The sequence below is a fragment of the Lissotriton vulgaris genome, chromosome 8, assembly GCF_964263255.1.
Source record: "Lissotriton vulgaris chromosome 8, aLisVul1.2, whole genome shotgun sequence".
Lineage (NCBI taxonomy): Eukaryota > Metazoa > Chordata > Amphibia > Caudata > Salamandridae > Lissotriton > Lissotriton vulgaris.
The window spans coordinates 1106557368-1106570862 of record NC_141696.1 but is presented as its reverse complement, the minus strand read 5'-3'; positions in this window follow the sequence as shown (position 1 = coordinate 1106570862).

Below are 13495 nucleotides of genomic sequence, written 5' to 3'. Positions count from 1 at the left end.
GAAGTACACAGAGTTGGTGGCAGCCAAGGCACTTTGCCCGACAAGGGGCCTCCCGCCACGTGGCAATGACTTGAGTTCCTCTGAGTTAGTGCCAACAGAGCTGAGCGGGTGTGCAGCCTGCGATGATGCGTGGCCTCGAAACACCATACTGGCAATAAAGACCGGATTTGAATTGTGAGTGCGGCTGGACCACATGGTGGGCCCTCTTGGACACACGCAGGTGGCAGAAGGTAAGCAGAAAAGCTTGTTTGCGCAGTGGCGGGCTGTCACCTCTGGGCAGTGGGAGTGGATGTTGTGCAGCAGCCTGGGTGAACAGGGGCAGGCAGACACCTCTGGAGGGCAGAAGTGGATGGGGTGCAGCAGCCTGAGTGAGTAGGGGAGGGCAGACACCTCTGGGTGGCAGGAGTGGATGGGGTGCAGCAGCCTTGGTGCGCAGGGGCGGGACAGCAATTTAGACATGTGCAGTTGTACCTACTCTGCCATTACTGATTCTATACTATGTTTCAGATGAGTGAGCTTGAGAGCTGTACTATGTCCCGGCACGTGGTTGGAGATACCCCGGTGACGGAAAGGTGAGCTGTGAGAGTTTTGTCCACAGGGTCAGCACTCCCTCTCCCTCTCCATCTCTTCCTTTCTCTCTCTCTCTCACACTATTTCTCTCTCTCTTTCTCTCTCTCTTACTCTTTCTCTCTCCCTTTCTCTCTCTCACACTGTTTCTCTCCACCTCTCTTCCTCTTTCTCTCACTATTTCTCTCACTCTTCCTCTCTCTCAGTCTTTCTCTCTGTCTACCTCTCTCTCACTCATTCTTTCTTTCTCTCTCTCTTCCTCTCGCTCTCACTCTTTCCTTCTCTCTCTGTCTATCTCTCTCTCTCCTTTGATGGGTGCATGATGCACAATCTTGTTTTGCTGTTTGTCTTGCAGGCTGTGATTCATAAATTGTGGCGAGATGAAGCACCATTGCTGTACCTACTTCTATTTGTTGTTGTTTTTTTAAATAAAATATTTTATATGTAAATTCATTGATGACTGTGATTCTCATTTGTCCAACCTCACATGCATCTTTTTTATAATAATTGTGCAACATCAGCCAATTTGTTAGGTTCCAGGTTTCGGAAGGTTGCTGTCACATTTGTTTGTGAAAGGGTTGTCGGGGGGATGGCGGACATGGGGCTGATGGTGGGGGATGTTGGGGTACTGTTGGGTGTCCGAGCTGCATGATCGTTGGCTCCATGGCATCTGTTTTCATTCAGGTGGGGCTGTGGGCTGGGCTCCCTTTCATATTGCAGTTTGTAGTCCGCCTTAACACCAGGTCAGAGCAGGTGTAAACTTCCTGCTTCTAACGCACCTTATCTCCTGTTTTGTATTCTCTTCGCCGATCTTGCTGGTGGTTGATAAAGTTGCGAAGTGGTGTATTCGCTGCTTTTTGCACGGAAACCCTACTCTGCATCTCATTAGCGATATTTGCTGGGGTCTTCCGTGACACTGCTTTTTGAGGCTGCTATGGCTGGTGAACTGGTGATATGGGCTGTTTGTACCAGCTTGTGAATGGGGCGTTAAATGTATCACCATTTTGGCTGCGATAAAGTGTTGTTAACTCTGCGATGTGTCCTTGAGAATATGCCCCTCGGAGTTTTAAAGACCTGAGAAGTACTTGAGTGCCGCGCTGAGAGCCGGGCCTGATTTGTATTCAAACCATAGGGGCGCGCTGAGAGCCACGCACCCTTCGTGTTCACACTAGGGGGCCGCCCTGAGAGCGGCACACCCTTTGGGTTCAAACTAGGGGGCCGCTCTCGGGTCGCGACTCCAAACTTTTTCAAAAAATAAAAAGCGTTCACTTTCATTAATTTATATTCGCCTCAGGGACCCCATCCCCCGAGGCATACCCACATCTACATTTTTTTTTGTCAAAGGGGAGGGAGGCCGCGTGGCCCCCCTCCCAGGCCACTTATGGCCCCGGTACCCCATACCCCGGAGCCAGGCCTCTCTGTTGTGGACCGTGGGGGTGCCCCAATTCCCCCAAATTGCAGCCTGGTCCCCGCCTCCTGCGGCAGCTGGCATTCCTTTTGGGCAACAGGAGCTGCTAACATGCAGCTTCCCTTGCCCAAAAGCAATTTTCCTTTCCTTTATTGAAGCAAGAGGGGTTTGCCATTTGGTATCACAGGGCGGGAGCATGGCTTCCACCCTGTGATAGCAAACGGCAATGTCCTGGGGTGGACACCCCGGGACATTGCAGAACCTGGCCCTGGGTGTTGATGGTCCCCAGGGCCATCAATTGCTCCAGGAAGGGGCAGCACAGCCCCCCTTCCTCTAGTTTCAAAGCCCCATGGTGGTGCTGGTCCCCAGAGCTGCTGGAAGGCCATGTGCCCTCCCGCATCTAATTTACACAGACGCTTTGAGGTGGCGGTATGATTATACTATTGCCCCCAGTTCCCCCCGGGTCCTGACCCACCTGGGGGCTCATTTAACAAATTAAGCGGGGGCACCGCTTAATTTATTTTACTTTTTTTGCCCTGATACGCACACCCAGCGCGCATTCGGACTTTTAAAAAATGGTTTTAAAAATGGGTGGGTCCTTCTCTGACCCCCTGAGCAGGCCTAGGGGGTCAGGGCGTGTCTACCCTGCCCCCTTTTCTTCATTTTTCACTTTCTTTTACTGTTTTCTTGTGACTTGGTTCTCCAGAGTCACAAGATGGCTGCCAACACTTCCTGGTTTGGAGTGTTGGCAGCCAATTAGAATGAAGCGCATGGTCGGGAGGGTTACCAAACGCACCGCGCCCCTAATTATTGATATTTTTATTTTTTAATTTTCTCAGCATCTACTGAACAGATTTGCACAATTTTCCAAAAGGTCGCTTTCTGAACCTAGAGCTACCTTTTTCCTAATTTTGGTGTAATTCTGTTCAGCCGTTCGGGCTGTAGCCTTGGCTAAACTTTCTATGGGAAATAGAGTTTTTGACTTATTTTTCGAATTTCTCAGCAGCTACTGAATGAGTTTACACCATTTAAAATAATGTTGCTTTCTGAACCAAGCGCTACCTTTTTGCCAAATTTGGTGTAATTCTGTTCAGCAGTTCGGGCTGTAGCCTTGGCTAAGGTTTCCTATGGGAATTAACATGAAGAAAACACTTTTTGGGACCCCCTTTTTTCTCAGCCCCCGCTTGACGAATCACCCTCAAACTTTCAGGATAGGAGCTGACCTGGATAGACCTTTTTTTGGAGAATTTTGCAAAGATTCGTCAAACGACACTAAAGTTATTAGCAAATCAAAAAATGGAAACTAGGTTCCAACTATACCTACCTACTGGCGATAACTTTGGTGTAGTTTGATGAATATTTGCAAATGTTTTAAGTTGGGGGATTAAGTTCCCTTGAACCCTGAGGGTCCCTGGGGGCCAACTAGCCCACCAGGTAGGTCCAGTAGGGGCCACAGAGTTGCATTGCAGAGAGGTGTAAAAAGGGGCGAGGTCTCAGACCACCTCTCTGCAACGCAGCTCTGTGGTGCTTACTGGAGGTTCCTGGTGGTGGATGAGGGACAGACCATGGCCCTCATCCTCCTTTGACACTGTAGCGCATTTCACCTTGCTGCAGTGTCTCAACAAGGGTGGTGTTTCAGGCGAGGCGTTAAAATGGATCCAGTCCTTTCTGACTAATAGGGAATTCCAGGTTAGGCAGGGCGACTACTATTCTAGAGTAATCAATCTAGATCAGGGCATGCCCCAGGGCTCCGCCCTGAGTCCGCCTCTATTTAATTAGTATGTCTCCCCTGTGGCAACCATAGTTGAGGGTCACGGCATGCGAATTGTGTCATATGCCGACGACACCCAGCTGATCATCTCCCTGTCCCGAGCGCCGGATCTTGCGGCCTCCAGCTTCAGAGCATGCATGCAGGAGCTTGCCTCCTGGATGTCTAACAACTGCCTGAGGCTGAATGGCAGCAAGACTGAGGTGCTCGTGGTGGGGGGGGGCTCTTCAGTATGGTCGCCGGCATGGTGGCCCTCCTGTTTGGGGCCAGTTCCCACTCCTTGCCAGCAAGCTAAGAATTTGGGCATGCTGGTGGATTCGGACCTGACCTTCGCACCCCAGATTAGTCGGTGATGGGGGTGTGCTTTGGTGTCCTTAAGGGGCTCCGGAAAACCCTAGATCTCCTACCTATGGAAGCTAGACGGACGCTGGTGCATGCCCTTGTGACCTCACGACTTGATTATGGTAACCTCCTGTATCTGGGTGCCTCTGTAAGAAGCCTAGACCGTCTACAGGTGCTGCAGAATGCGGTGGCCCAGCTGGTCTTGAGGCTTCCTAAAAGATCTGCCTCGAAGGCTGCACTAGAGGCATTGCATTGGCTCCCGGTCAGGAGAAGAATCGAATATAAGGCCTTGTGTACCTGCCATCGTATTCTTGGGGGCAAAGAATCCCATATCCAACAAGTGGCCGGATGCTGCCTGAGCAAGCTAAAAAACCTCCGTAAAATTCTAAAACTTCTACCGGTGGGTTGCAGAAAAACAGTTGTCCACGCAACTGTCACCTCACGACTGGATTATGCCAATGGCTTGTATCTTGGCCTCCCTAAATACCTGACTCACAAGCTTCAGGTAGTTCAGAATGCGGCTGCGAGACTGTTACTGCGAATCCCGTTTAAGCAGTCAGTCTCTCCGCATCTTCGAACCCTGCATTGGCTACCAGTTGCCAACAGAACAAAATTCAAAGCGCTGACGCTTGCATTTAGATCTTTGCATGGTTCCTGCCCACAATACCTGAAAAACCGTCTCCCAAGATACTCCCAAAGCCGCGCACTACGGTCCAATGACCGTGTTCTACTGGCTGTCCCACGCGCAAAGAAGGCCCGACTAGGCGGTCGGACCTTCTCAGCGAATGTCTCCGCTTTGTGGAACTCCCTACCACAAGCAATTCAACAGGCTCCAACCGAACCCTGCTTTAAGAAACTGCTAAAGACCTGGCTTTTTACCCAGCCACGCTAGTTCCCCTATCTTTGGCCCAGGTTATCTGTGAACTACTAGCGCCGGGACACCTCCTTGTGAGGTAGCTGTTCGCGCTGTATAAAATCCAGTATTATTATTATTATTATTAAAGCACCTCGGCCCCTACAAAGCCTTATTACACCATACAGACCGGTACGTTCCCTTAGATCTGCGGGCACTGGCCTGCTTATGGTCACTAAAATCTAAAAGGCCCGAATGGGGGGATGGTCCTTTTGCCTTCTTGCTGTGAAGAGTTGGAATAGGCTGCCCCTAGAGCTCCGGATGGAACCATCGGAGACCGGGTTCAGGGGAAGTCTTAAGACTTATCTATTTGTGCACTAGCGTGCGGCATTGAGCACAGTGGGGGGCATGCCTGTTTTACTTCCATAGCGCGGGGACACGCCGGTGTGTGTAACCAGGCGCTTTATAAGACTCCCTATTAATATTATTATACAATCACTGATACAAGTAAACAGTCATCTATACAGCCACTCTCACAATCACTGACTCTCACATATAGTCATTTATATAATCCAACTCTCACATACACTGCCTTTTACAAATGTAGTTACTTGGACATGTACAACTGAGACATCCATTCACTCAGTAGCACACCCATACACACACTGATTCCCCCATACAGCTGTTTCCACATGCACTATTGAACCCATACAACCAGTGAATCAATCACTCAAACATGTATGCACAGAGTCACACACCTCCCACGCACCCACACACACACTCAGGCACCCATACAAATACTCTGGCAACCAATCAATAACCCATATAGACACTTGTGTAGCTACTAACCAACCCATGGAGCAGCTTAAACAGCAGCAGACAGACTGATACATACATTCACACAGTTTAGTCACTAACCCATGCATTCAATAAGACACATGTAATAACTCACTTAAACAGCCAGTGACACAACTACTAAATCCTCCATCTACACACTTATGCACCCACTCATTCTTCAATACACTGTTACATATATATAATACATATTTAAACTTTATAGAAACACAGGGGCCCGAGTTATAGTTAGCCCAACTAACTATAACTGAAGAATTTCTATGGTTTTGTACGAGTGAAATGTCCAACTAACTATAACGTCCCTGAAACCTATGTTTTTTTTAGTGAATATATATATATATATATATATATATATATATACATATATATATATATATATATATATATATATATATATATATACATGCAGAAACACTCCAAAACCACTTCCAGTCCCCACGGACCAGCGAAGCAGGAGACGGACCACAGGATCTGGCAAACTGATGTTTTTATTACAGGCGATACAGCAATGACGCGTTTCGGGCTCAGGAGCCTGAAATGTATTTCAATAAGTATTTGCAGTTTGCACTTTGGAATTACATGGATGGAATTTTAGATATTATGTTTTAAGAACTGAATGTATGAAACAACATTTTTGATTCCTCAATTTTTATGAATGTTTATGTTGTACTATATTTTATCCTGCAAGAAACCAAAATGAAAAAACAAAAACAAATAAAAAAATATGCGTGAGTTTTTTCCACACAATCCATCAGTAATTTTTAGGTTTTGCCTGCACAGCGCTTGGGAAATCTATTGTATTGTATTCTATATATATAAAAACGAAAGTATGTCTGTTTGTCCTTTATGCATTACTACACCATTCATCCGATCGGCATGAAACTTTGGGAAGTTGTTGAAGACACTCCCGCGAAGGTTTCTGGCAAAAAAAAAAAGAAAGAATAATTTGTTAAATATCGGCACCCTGGCACCCCAGGGCCCTCATAATCTTTCTAATACTGAACGTTTACAGTTTCCGGTGCGACTCGCTTTTGCAATGTTTCAACAAAAAGAGAGGTAGGGAGCAGGTGACACTCTTATTCCCCACTTAGCATCATAAACAACAAAAAAAGAGTGTTGTAACCTACGGAACAAGGAGGTATTCAAGCACAAAGAAATTGAGAGACCCTGAAGGGAATTTTCTTTTGTATTCCCTTTCACATGCACTTTTTTTCAGACAGTTTTTTACTTTCATGTCCCTTGGTAGGGTGGACCTTAGCGTGTCCATACCGCCGGGGTTTAGCCCACTCTAGGTCCTGACGAATGCCAGGTAAATAAAACCGACATTGGCAGAAACATGTTGACCATCACCTAATATTACTGGAAACAGACCAATCAACTTAGTTGGTCTAGGTCTCCAACACATTTTTTAATATGCCCTATTGATCAGCGAATAATTTTTTTTTTGATACAACTAAGGCACTTTTAAACCCACTACCCACATATTCACTAAACACTGACGCTATCGCCTAGCACTCACATCTTCACATTACCCGCTCCGCAGTAAATCTGGCGTTGAAGCACACTGGGGTGGCATTCGGTCACTCCCAGTGGGGCCCAATGATGAAGCATGTCACCGACCAGGTCGGTGAGTGAGGGCTTTCTACACACACCAAATAGGTTCTTTGTGCTTGAATGCCTCTTCGCTTTTGCAATGACCATCAACAAAGTACAAAGACAATCGCTGCACGTGTGTGGACTAGATTTGGAGAATCTGTGCTTCTCACATGGACAACTGTATGTGGTCAGCTCATGCGTTGGAAAACCTTCTGATTTATTTGTGTACGTACCAGACGGAAAAACAAAAAATACCGTGTATCCACAAGCACTCGAATGAATAAACTGAATTAAAACAACACTTTAAAATGTTTTCCATATTAAAATGAATAAGTTTCAATAAAAATGACACAATGTAAATTAAATGTTCTCATAACAAGTTTCCTTAACCCTTCGCTGCGGCGTCTATTCCGCCGCAGCGCTAAGGGGGTGGGGCGGCCGCACGGTGGTTCCGTGCTTGTGACGGAACCGCTCCGTCATGGCTCGCGGGTGAGCTGTACTTGTGACGGAATGGTTCCGTCACGGCCCCGCCCACTCTTCAGAACGCTCAGCGCAGGCGCGAAATTCACGCCGTGCAGGCGTGGCGAGCGGGCCGTGACGGAACCGTTACGTCACCAGCACAGCCCACCCCTGGCTCATGACGGAACGGTTCCGTCACGAGCGTGGAAGAGGTTACATTTCCTTTCTGCTGAGATCGCAGCAACGCGCGACGGGTAAGCTAGTTTATATAAATCTTGAAAGGAGCTTACATTTCTCCCTTGCTATTTTTGGTTGATGGGCTTGGTCTTCCTCTCCAGTGTTTCTATTATCAGTGTCCGCTGGCCCAAGTACAGTTTTCATGTGCTTTGGTGGAACTTCTTTTCCTAATTGATGTGCTATTTTACACCTAGTATGAACCCCAACAAAGGTATCAGAGGCACAGAGCGATTACGTGATTTTCATAGAAATGCTCAATGTTGTGCCTCCTGCTGAGATGTAAAACCTGGTCCGCAGCTTTCAGGTCAGCCGGTCTAACAAATATGCTAGCACTCACTGCCTGTTCTGTATTCATCTCCATTCCATGAATACTGTGAGCACAGTTGTAGCTTTAACGGGGTAAGAAACTTCTAGTTAGCCTTTACTTTGATACCATATTTACGTGAAGGCAGCGCCCAAACTATTCATTTCACCTTAAATGGCTGTTGAGTCCATATTTGTGTTCTTCACTGAGATGATGTTCAACGGACTAGCGCAGATTACGGGCTTAATTTAAAGGGACAAATATGTGTATCTTCACTACTGACCCAAGTGGTCCCCACATCATGCACCGCGCTTCCTGTGCGCCTCACCGCCACTGCAGCATTTTCCCCGCATTCTGGTCCCTCCACTTAGGCAGTAGAGGCCACAGGTGTGGCCGTTCAAGGATTACTTTACCTCCCTTAAAGGGAGCGCCGGGTGTTTGTTTCCTAAAGCATTGACACTATTGGGGCGCCTCTCTTTATTTTTAAGCAACGAGTTCAGAGGCATAGTAGAAAATACAAAAAATAGCCTGCCTGTATTTCTTTCAGTTGGTGGACTCTCTTGCCATACTAAAACACTCACAGGGAGTCCTAAAGAAATCAAGAATCAGTTATAGCAATCGATACTGATGACATGTGCATACATTACATCATAATCCACAAGATTCAAAACATAATAACTTTTATCATTTTTATTGAAAATATTCAATACAAAATTGTTCAGTCAATTTTAAATAGCAAGCACCAAGAGCAAAAGCCTAGACCTAAGATAAACACTTCCACACGCACAGCATTTGTACAGCACTCACTGAACACATGCTAATAACAGCGAGAAAAATGGCAGTCTGGAGAGTAGGTCTTGTACAGAATTCAGGAGGACCTAAAGCTGGAATGAATGTTCCTGATAAAGAAAACTCTCAATATTGTGAGTTACTAGCGTCTCAAATAGCTTGTTGCCTTATTACATTATAATGACTGTATGTACAGGTCCCATCCTAATGTTCTCCAGAACTTGCGCAGACGCACGTTTCGGTACTGACCCCGGAATTCAGGTCACACCTTCTTCAAGGCGCTAAGAAGCAGAGATAAAGGGTTCTTGGTATCAATGTAGGATAAATGCTATAATGATAAAAACATGTATGCATCCTAAGAAGTTTATCTCTTTTCCTGAACATGTTCAGTGGCAGCATGCATCGCCCACACCTTGGCTCACCATACTTGGTGTTTTATTGGCAGGAACCCAGTGGACCCAGCATTGCCGTACTGCGCTCCTCCCATTCGGGGCTACAATCTTCATAGAACTCATCACAGACATGGGAATAGAAGCGCACAGGTGCTCCCACGTCGGTGCAATACATGCACGTTTCTAAATCCTTCAATGCTGAACTAGAATTACCCTATGGGCTCTAAAAGGAGCCCAGAGCTAAAATGCAGTTACTTTGACTTGCCTCTGCATTGTAACAGCTACAGTAAAAGCGCCCCCTGCGAGTCTTTATCATATGGCTTTCACCAGCCTCCTGCAGTTCATGTGAGCAAACACTGCACATTCAGGGTTTGTGCACCTCAGAGGGGGGGGGGGGACGTGCAGTTAGTGTCTCACTCGCTATTTGTAGTTACAAAATGTATAATGTGTGATCATTGTTCGCCTGTTAAAACGCTGTATCCGGCAGTATCGTACCTGCCTGGGCCTACTTACATGGGATGAGTGGGCCTCTAGCCCCTAAGGAGTCTATCTTTACCCACATTGATGAAATCGCAATCAACCGCCAAACCAAGTGGTATGAAATATGTATAACATTTCATCAACGCTTTTATTACCAGCGGGAATGGAGGGTGTTTAGCCAGGTTCCATTTGGTGTCCGAGGTACATCACTGGGTCCCGAGCAATGGGGGAGCTTCGCGGTAGTTTAAAAAGACATATTAGCAAAGCGCCAGTTCGCACCGGAGGGTCTCTAGGCACTCTTTGCCTCAACAAATGCTCACTTATTCTAGCACATGGCGATACTGTGACAGTGACACTGCTGTTATGGAGTCCGTTACCTGGTAAGAAGTTTTGGAGGCCATTGTAAATCATGCCCATTTGACATTTTTTTTGAACTTCCACAGCCTAGATAACACGTTGGTCTAGAAATCAGTATCAAATCTGAACTTTATAGAATGTTTATATGACACATTATCAGGACAGACACGGCGCAATACATAGACTACTTTCTTGTAGGTTCAGTTTGGTGGTCCATGCATATAAAGACGTTGATCGCGAGAGTTCAGCAAAACAATGGGGGGGTCTGGTGCTTCTTTCCTACGTCACAAAATTGCATTACTCCATGTTCAGCTGCCAAACACTGACACATGTGATAGAGATGTGGATTTAGGCCCAGATCTTTGTACTGGGGTGAATGTAAGACATTGTTCTGCATTCGGTCCATCAACTGTGTTTTTTACATGTGATAGAGAGAGCACATTTTCTCCTGTGGTCGGGTGCATGGTCCCAGTGAGAATACACCTAACTCCTAACTAGGGCAATCTGAACAATGTATGTTGTGGCCCTCTGTTCTTTGGAGCTGCAAGCACACTTGCGAGATTAGATATCTCTCTCACACACAAACTGTTAGAGGAAATAGAAGTTGTCACTGATGCATGCTTTAGCAATCTAAGGCAGTCATTTTAAATGTATGTCAGTTATGTACGTATGTAAAAGGCATTTGAGGCAGGAAAGCCAAACAAGGGTTTTGAAGAACATAAACTAAATGAGTATTAGTAGAGGTAGCTGGGTTGCGTCAGTTAATGCATTGTGATGTAGTGTTCCTTACAGAGGTGAGTCTTCAGCTCTTTCCTAAATCGAAGCAGCGTTGGGGTGGTTCAAAGGGATATGGGTATGTTGTAGCAGATCATATGTGCAGAGATGAAATAGATATAATTGAATATCTCTTTATTTACGTATGGGATTTTTGTTGTTTTATTCTTGTTTTACCCAGTTAAATAATCTTAATTTTTCTCTATTAGGGTGGAGGCCTTTTTTGTGGTGTTTTAACTGTGTTAATGTAAGCATGCTCCTCACTTCACCACACCCCCATTCAGCAAGCACCCTCCCTAAAGCACAGCAAGCTCTGCGGCTCCGAGCCTAAACCTGACTCAGTATCCGCATTGCAATCCAGCAAACCCTGACCTAGTATCACCCCAAGCCCCTCCCTCTGCCCCAGAAGCAGCAACTGCACCCTACCATGCACAGAAAGGGCACTGAAAGCAAAGCCTGCCATATCAATACCACCACCAACAGCACCCTCGGCTTTTCAAGTACCAGCAGCCATGCTCAGCTTCACCAATGCACATCAACTCCACCTGCAGGACCCACTGCCATTCACACAGCTCCTGCCATAGATTCAAACTCTGGCATGATGCCGCCGCCTATCTGCCGTGTGTAGATAAGAACAGTTCCCAACTGGTATTATGTAGAGACAGTTTGAAAGATGTATGCAGTAAGCATTACAAAGAAAGGAAGAGCCAAGGAGTCAAAAAAGTTTTTCATAGACAGTGGTATTATTTCCAAAGTGGTTGAGGGTCAATACAGTTAAAGCAGCACTGTACAGAGTGGATCGTGTGACAACCCGGTGACACTTGGTGCAGGTGCTATATACAATTAGTGACATGTGAGTGTGCAAGTGTTTTAAAATGACAGCAGTTGCGACGCATTAAAACAGAATTCACAACATCAAATGATGGCCCCAGTAGAGACAAGTAATCGTTACTCGAATCAAAGTTATTAGGATGGGAGCACAAGATGTGGGATGCGTCGTTAAATTCGAGCTGTCTAGTCGACGGCGTTTCGATCCCTGTTGTTCGGGATCCTCATCAGGACGGGGTTGTCGATGCGAACAGTGCTGTGGATATAAAGGGGAGTTTGAGCGCGTGGCCTGGGAAAGAAAACGCGCAGGGTGGGGTGTGCAGGTTTGTGAAGTTCGGACTGATTTGCGAACTAAGGCGTGTTTTGAAGTGGGGAGTGGAGGGCCAGACCGTGACAGGGACAAGTGATTTTAGGGGGTGTCTAGGGTATAGTACACTATGGGATAACCTATCCATTTTGTATAGGTCGAGTCATGGTCGCGCCATGCGGATGCCTGTAAAGACTTACATAGTAGCGTTCCTAGGACGGCAAAGTCCAAATCCTGGGTTGAAACTCAGTTTTCCAAGGTTACTAGGGGTTAAAAGGTGATACGTCAGAGGTTTAGAGGGAGACTGCCTCCATTCGTGACGATCAGTCACCTAGGTAGAAGTAATTACCTGGATGGTTTTCCGTCTGGGCAGCGAGCGGCGTTGGCGAGTCCTGAAGGGGCCAAGGGAAAAGGAGGGAGATTGTTTAACGGATGGCTCAAGTCGCCAAAATTAACCAGATTCCTAAGTTCTCCGAGCGTGCTCAGGGCATGCTTAAGAGAGTCCATTACCTGAATGAATCAAGGAGGAAGGCCGTAACCGGGGTCTGCTGTCACAGCGGGTTGCAGGCAATGAATGCACTAGCTATCCGTGGCAGAGAGCCTGCTTAAAAAGTCAGGAGAGGAGCGGCCAATGGGGTGGAGTCACGTGGGGATAGAAGGTGTGGCCGGGCCGTGTCCCGGCGAGCTATAGGCTGTTTCGGGGCCGAGCCTCTGGTGGGAGTGAGGGGGGATTATGGGTAGTTTACTAGGTTGCCTAGGAGATGCTCGAGAGGAATGAATAAGCAGTTTTGGAGCGAGCGCGCAGGATGTGTTGGGCGGGCCGGATGGGACTGATTACGTTCAGGTATGGGCATGATGGGGCTGGATTACGTAGTAATCAACAGACAACATGCTCTGTAATACATTTGTGACAGTATACAATATACATCTGTGAATTTAGTGAAGGAGCATTTCATAAAAACAATTTCACATACGTTCACATAGTCACGAAAGCATTTGTGGGAGAAAGGAACGGACATGTAGTGGGAGACAGAGTTAGGAAGGATTAGATGGAGATGGTACTTGTCCATTCATCAAGGGTATTGAGCCCTCGGTTAACAGAGTCCGTCTTTGCTATCCATTTGCATTCCGCCCTGTTGAGAAGGGTGGTCATGTTGCCGCCCCTGATGGGCAGAGTAG